At 39.3% G+C, this 6,675-nt stretch overlaps 1 protein-coding gene and 1 long non-coding RNA gene across 5 annotated transcripts in view; one reads left to right on the plus strand and one right to left on the minus strand.

Moving 5' to 3' along the window:
- Positions 1-6,675, plus strand: part of fbxw7 (F-box and WD repeat domain containing 7) — a 110,374-nt gene that overhangs the window by 19,532 nt on the left and 84,167 nt on the right. The window lies entirely within an intron of this gene.
- Positions 4,600-5,810, minus strand: LOC116697100 (uncharacterized). Its single transcript, XR_004333916.1, has 3 exons — positions 5,798-5,810; positions 5,265-5,267; positions 4,600-4,692 (listed from the first exon to the last, which is right to left on the minus strand). It is a non-coding gene; the product is annotated as an uncharacterized LOC116697100 (long non-coding RNA).

Consider the following 6,675-nt stretch of genomic DNA (forward strand, 5'->3'; position numbering starts at 1 on the left):
ACAAGCAAAGTGGCAGTTGGTCAAGGCCTCCCCCCCCTCAAAAGCAACATACTCAGATATGACACATACTAAGGAGAGCTCATTGTGGGCTATAATTCTGCACCATGACTGAATTTTGGGAAAGAGACTTCAGATATGGTATTAGGGGACCGCTAAGGTCTATAAGCATCCAAAGAGCACCTTGTCATGGGGCCTTAAAAAAATGTGACTGTTGATGTCCAAGTAGGGTGGTATCTTTATGTTTACCATTTGTACAGTTTTACACAAAACACATAGTAAAACATTGTAAACTGACTGAATTTGATGTTGTTAGGTGTCGCATTAAGGGCTCAATGCTTACTTTTTAAAGTGGTTGCCACAGTGGCATTCAGGCATCAGCCTTTGGTGGCCGAAATTGATTTTATTTTTTTAATTTTTAAACTGCATCTGAAACGATTAATTTCTTATGTAACTATACAACACGTTTTAATAATGAAACAATGAGATAATGACTTGCAATGCAATTTCCCATCCCTCTCAAATGAGGGTGCAACAGATCACAATACTCACGGTTTGGATAACTGTTTTGAGTCACAGGTCGGATCAGTTTTTGGATCAGCAAAAAAAGGAGGGCAAGTGAATGATTATTAAAAATGTAATAACTTAATCATTACTTCAAGTAAATTGATGTTAAAAGACAAAAAACAAGGGTGAGACAAGGGTTTTTTATAATAACTTTGAGTGCATCACAAGGTTTACAAGTTTTAAATAAACACAACCTTTAGTCTCGTCTGTTTCTCTAACAGCAGTGACCACTGACCAGTGCTAGTTTGTCTTTTAGCTCATAGCTTTAGCAGCAGACGGTTGTACGTCCCACTGTTGGAATCATCTGCAGTGAAATACAGTCAAACTATTATGTTACAGTGTTCAGCGTTTTAACCGTGTTTAATCCAGTTACTACTGTAGCTAAGGGTAGGCTAACGTTACCTGCTGCCAAGTGTAACATGTTCTTAGTGTTTACTAGCGGGACATGCAGCGATGCTTCTGTTGCCTCTGACGTTTCAGAGCATCAGAGAGCAGCGTAGACAGGCACTGAAATTTGCATTGCTATTCTGTCCGATAGATGCTGGGCACCGTTGCCAGATTAGCACTGGATTTTATCATATGCTGTTACATAGTGAACAGGTGGTTGCCAAAGGGGGTAACCAGAGGCCACGAAACGGTTGCCAATTGACTCAATCTAGTTGCCAATCTGGTTAACAATCTGGTTGCCAAGGGCAACCGTTACTGTTAAGCCCTGGGATGTGAGGTTGAAGCCAGTTGTTTCCTAGCAACACATTTCCCACATAAGCGTATGTTATCAAGTTTATTTTATTCCCATTCCACCGTGTCATTAACCACCATGAATAAGTGCTTAACCCAAAGGAAACGCTGGTTTTAATGATACTCAAAGAAAATGTGCTTTTTCAGAAAAGAGATCAAAAGGATAGCAAACCATAAAATAAATATAGAACATTTAAAACCAGAAAAAAATACAAACAATTAAGATTATTTGCATTTAATGTGGAGAGAACGATGGGGCAGCAGTGCCCAGGAGGTGAATTGACATTGTCCGTCTGGGACTGGAACAGCCTGTCTTCCGGTTCCCAAGCCAAGTCCCTACGGACTGAACTACTATCTCATCAAGGCTGTTGTACAGTCTTGTTGATCATCAGATGGGTTTGTGATAATGAATTTTCTTTACTTCTTAAATCTGATGTAGTAAGTGATCCACAGTGCAGAACCACATGTCATTGTAGATTAAAGGCAGTTTGTTTCAACTTTAACATCCCGAGTCACAGCAGAAAACATGCTAAGTTTTCCTATGGGTGCTTTGGGTTATTTTCATCGTCAATTAATCTGCAGATTTGCTTATAGTCTTAAGATTTTCAGTTTGCATTGATAGAAAACAGAAACCGGGAAATTGCTTATCCAGTTAGTTGCAGATTAATTGTCTGCCAAGTGAAATTAACTTATTGTTTCAACTCTACAAATAACATCCTATAGCCTGGACATCTCAATCTGAGTGTTATTCCTTGCCTACGTGTCCTTAACTATCCTAAACCTTTTGTTCTTATTTTAAATACCATGTTTAATTTTGACAGAAAGGGAAGATGGCACAGCAAAAGTAAAAGATGGCTAACAGGTTTTACATCAGAGTGCATAGCCTACATAAGGTTTCTTTTTTTTGAGGATGTGTAATCTCATGAAATGGAAAAAAGTGCCATAGAGATCAAGGAGGACAAGAAAATGATTGCTGTCGGGGGTGTACGGAAGGCCCCACCCCGTGTTTCATTGTCAGCAGCGCTGTCAGGATGCAGACCTTTCACACTTGCGCACGAGACTCAGTGGAAGTAGTTGGAGTTGTTATCAACAAACAGGAGGGGAATTCACTTAGAGGCATCCTATGTGTGTGTTGGTCATTTATGAAAGTGTGTATGAAAGCAGGGAGCTGGAAAAGGGACGTGAATAGATGCATGAATTCATAAATGATAAATAGTTTTTAAAGTTTATTTATTCATTAAATTCTGTCATTTTGTATATTGGAAAACTTGTGTACTTAAACAATGTGTCTTTTTCTAAATTGTACAACTTGTATTTTTCAGGCACATTTTATAAGATCAATATTAATCATATTAATGCATGTGTGGCTGTAGGGCCAAATGTATACAGTTAATGTGTGTAGGGCATTTCCAGTGCTTATTTCTGTAAAGGGGGATTCTTCCTTTAAAGCCATGAGTGTGGTTCAAGTCGTGAATTATTCATCCTCGGCACGCGCTGGTAAAATAAAGGTAAAGTGATAGCACATAGCAATCCCTTGCTTGGCTCGCTGCTGCATTTTTCAAGTGTGGACCGGCACTCAAATGTCAAAATGTTAACATTCACTTCCCCCCTTAAAACTGTTACCCTGCTCCCAGGGATTAGATAAAGGACATTTGATATGGGGGTTTGAATAATTCAGGATGATGGTTTTGGGATTGAATTGTGTATGTGCAACTTCCCTGTGTGTATCCCAGTGCCATCTCCTCGTGCTCAAGAAAATGAGGAATTTGTCTGGTAAATGAAAGACTGTCCTGATGTTGAAAAGAAAAGAAAAAACAAATACTTAAGAAAAAAGCCTTTCATCTTGAAACCAGATCTCTTGTCATAATGATTAATTAGCTTTTTTTCCTTGAACTGTGCTTGTTTCTGACTGTTACATTAGCTGGAAGAGATTTTGCTTTTCCGATTGAATATAAAGTAATAAAAGAATTGTAAATTTCAGTAAAAAGGAGACTGCATAATGACTGCATGAAGAAGTGCGCTTCTGTCATGTACCATTTGAATTTAGAACTGCTTCCTAAGCAGACTGTTGAAAAGGACTGAGATTTAGCCATCCTCTGTGTCACTCCCTAATCAGTCCCACACCTCTCACCCACTCATTCTCTGTAAATAATTCAGAACAGCCTTTTGCCTACTCCAGTGAAGAGCATACACACAATTGATAGTGGAGGATAGCTGGTGCTGGTAATAGAATCGCTGCTGATGCACATTTCAGAAGTCTAGAAGGTTTAAACAACCTTAACTATAATAATTTTGTCTTCTTTAAATTTGGGCATATTTTTCTAGATATTAACTTCATGTTTATCAATGCACATGACCACACATCCTAATGAAACCTCACTGAAGTAAACAGTCTGTGGCAGATGAAAAGTAAATGAGGGGCCACATGCATCTTCTTTAAACAAATCCAGTTGTATACACTAAAGAAGAACAGTAATTCTCAGAGTGAGCCAAATGGGTCAGTGTTTTAAAATAAGGCCTGACCTGGTGACACAGTAGTGACTAGTCTGCATCCTTGACGTTCCACTTCCGGGATTGCTCCATGGCCGCCAGAAGATTTCACTGAATTATTTCCGGATAGCCGTTGCCTTTGACTTCCTTTGTGTTGGCATTTTAAACTGAGGACTATGGTTAACTGCTCCTCAGATCTCTGCAAGGTGAATCCAGACAGTTAACTAGACTATTTGTCCAATCTGAGTTTTGCACGACTAAAACAACTTTTTTAAATATACACGTTCCACCAAAACAAGTTCCTTTCTGAGCCTTTTTTGCACCGGCACTGCAGCTTTTCTCTGGCGCTTGGCACAGCCCAAGACATTGTAATTCCTTTTAAAAATGCCAATAAACCAGATAACGTTTTCCTCCCATTCCCAAATGCTATGTGGAGTAGCCAGACTCTCCTCCAGCACACTTTGGAGGAGGGTCTGGTAAAGCGAGACTAGTAGTGACAGTAGTCAGTGCTACTTGCTTCAAGCTCTGTAAATGTGGTTAACCAGTCATGTATGGTTATGTGGACGTATACGGCACTTGTGGAGTTTCCCTTTCAAGAGTGTCAACTTTGTGATGTTATGATGGACCCAGATGATAGGTAACAGCCTCAAGTTCCAGCTTGCAGCTCATTTTTTCTCTGATGGTTTTTGTGGTTGAAAATTGTATCTTACTGCTGTATTAGTGAAATTTGGCAGGGGTCTATATCTGTTTTGTATCACTGTGCTTTGAGGTTGCTCTGTGTTTTGTTGTGGTGTAAAATTGTGACAGTTTCCTTCTGAAAAGTCCGCTTTTTCACAACCAGCATGGCTCAGTTCAAAATGTTGTTTCAAAACAAAACTCCTCATCTCTCGTCATGATTTCCTATGGTAAAGAACTCCATCATCCCACCCATGTATGCACATTTCTATTTTAATATGCTGGTTTGTGTTGGAGTCTTAGGATATTGCACTCAACTTGATGGGTGTTGATGCAAGGATCTGTGTCATCCTTTGAGGGGTGTGGTTATTTTTCTCAGTCATTCATGCTTTCGAGATCCTTGGAAACAGGAAATCCTTCTTTGTCCCTGTGTTTGGGAGACAGGAAGTTGTGACATTACTGGAACTCTTTTTTTGCTTTGGCATGGTGGCCAGAGATGAGTTCTGATGACAGTCAGATCTATTAATTAGTGTCATTTGCTTATGTATAATCATATTTACCGGTAATTGTGTTTGGAGCGATAGTAAAAACCTCATCACAACCCAGATTGAACCTTTGAGGTGTCTGTCTGTGTCTGTCTCTGTGTGTGTCTGTGTGGATGCCTTTAATAGTAAGTCATGAGAAATAAATCCACAATCTGCCTGATCTCCACTAGAGTGCAGCATACTAAAATAGTCTGCCTGCAAGCTCAGTCATATGTTGGGTCATATTGAGGATATTTTTTGTATTTAAATGACACACTGTCATTGTTTTGATATTTAATTCTTAATCATATAAACAGAAACTGGATAGATGGCCTTTATATGACAGGGTGCAGGTTTTATGATAAACAGTGAGGACACCTGTCTAGCTTCATCAGTATTTTTTCTTTCAATTTGTCAAAATTTGGGAGCTTCATGATAATTGAGGACATGATTTTCAAGCCCACTGATTCAAATGAACCAATTACTAATTGGTTTGAAGAGACTAATGGCACAGTTTGCTGCTTAATTAACTACTGATGTAATTTGTCTACATATCTTATTGCTCTTTTAAAGTATTTTGCTCATCACTTGGGGATTTAAACACTACGGATTAGAGGTCAGTATTGGGTAAATAATTTACCTTGGTGAAGTTCTGATAACATTAATTGGTTGATTTTGTTTGTGGAGTTTAAAACGCTAAGCTTTGTCAATTAGGCAGTGGTTACAACAGTCAACCTTTTAATGTCTCATTAGGGGCTTAATCAGTCTTCTCGGTAAAGAACAGGCTGTAGATTTACAGGTGAAACTCGGATAATTAGAATACCGTACAAAAGTTCATTTATTTCAGTAATTCAACTTAAAAGCGTAAATTACTATATTATGTAGACTCCTTACATGCAAAGCGAGGTATTTCAAGGCTTTGTTACAATTTTGATTATTATGGCTTACAGCTTATTAAAACCCCAAATTTAAAATGTCAAAAAATTAGAATATTACATGAAATCATTACAAAAAGGATTTTAAATACAGAAATGTTGGCCCTCTGGCAAATATAATCATGCATATGTATTGAGCACTTGGTTTGGGCCCCTTTTGCATGAATTACTGCCTCAATGTGGCATGCCATGGATGCTATCAGTGCTATGGCACTGCTGAGGTGTTATGGAAGACCAGAATGCTTCTGTAGAGGCCTTCAGCTCTTCTGCATTGTTTGGTCTCATGTCTCCCATCTTTCTCTTGGCAATGCCCCCTAGATTCTCTATGGGGTTCAGGTCAGGCGAGTTTGCTGGCCAATCAAGCACAGTTATCCCATTGTCATTGAACCAGGTTTTGGTACTGTTGGCAGTGTTTACAGGTGCCAAGTCCTGATGGAAATAAGTCGGCATCTCCATAAAGTTCGTCTGCTGAACGAAGCATGAAGTGCTCTAAAATGTCCTGGTAGACTGCTGCGTTGACTGCACAGTGGACCAACAACAGCAGATGACATGGCTCCCCAAATCAACACAGACTGTGGAAACTTCACACTGGACTTGAAGCATCTTCGATTGTGTGTCTCTCCATTCTTCTTCCAGACTCTGGGACCTTGGTTTCCAAATGAGATGCAAACTTGGCTCTCATCAGAAAAGCGGACTTTGGACCACTGAGAACAGACCAGTTCTTTTTTCTTTAGCCCAGGTAAGACGCT

Source organism: Etheostoma spectabile, chromosome 2 (assembly GCF_008692095.1).
Source record: "Etheostoma spectabile isolate EspeVRDwgs_2016 chromosome 2, UIUC_Espe_1.0, whole genome shotgun sequence".
Lineage (NCBI taxonomy): Eukaryota > Metazoa > Chordata > Actinopteri > Perciformes > Percidae > Etheostoma > Etheostoma spectabile.